General features: G+C 44.4%; 1 pseudogene; it reads right to left on the reverse strand.

Moving 5' to 3' along the window:
* Nucleotides 1–211: 211 nt before the first annotated feature.
* Nucleotides 212–595, reverse strand: LOC147340419 (ragulator complex protein LAMTOR5 pseudogene; annotated as a pseudogene).

Raw genomic sequence — 595 nt, forward strand, 5'->3', positions numbered from 1 at the left:
TCTATATACAAGGTGACCTAAATATGTTGCTTCAAAACATGATACTTTCCTTAACTAGTATTTTGATAAGTCGATCCACAGAGTGTCAAAATGCAGCCTACTCTAAAATTAATAGAAAAGTGCTCAATACATATTACATGAATGGTCTAATAGTTCTATAAGATAATTAACATAAGGTATGAATGAGTCCCTGTGACAGGCTGCTGGAGAACTGATACGAGTTGTCAGGAGGCCATTTTGTGAACTGCCACTGTGATGCCATCGTGTTTCTGGATCATAATGTTCCCATTATTTGATTCTAGATACACCACAAGAATATCAGTGGGGTCCGAGGTTAGCTTAGCTGCTTGCTGGGCTAGAACAGATATCACCCCAGCATGCTCATCTGACAGGGTTCCGCAGCAACCTAGATTGAGTCCCTGTGAATCTGTGCACAGGATTCCGAAAATGGATGGATTCTTCATTGTGTCCTCCAAGTGCTGCTCTAAGGTAGCCTCCATCCCGCCGCATGTCGCCTCCTTCTTTGCCACGGGTGTGAGGTGCTCCTTGGTCCCCACTCCAGTATTCTCACCGAGCAAGAGTTGGACACGACTGA

Source organism: Bos grunniens, chromosome X (genome assembly GCF_055505025.1).
Source record: "Bos grunniens cultivar Pamir isolate PY7600 chromosome X, Bosgru_T2T1.0, whole genome shotgun sequence".
Classification (NCBI taxonomy): Eukaryota; Metazoa; Chordata; class Mammalia; order Artiodactyla; family Bovidae; genus Bos; species Bos grunniens.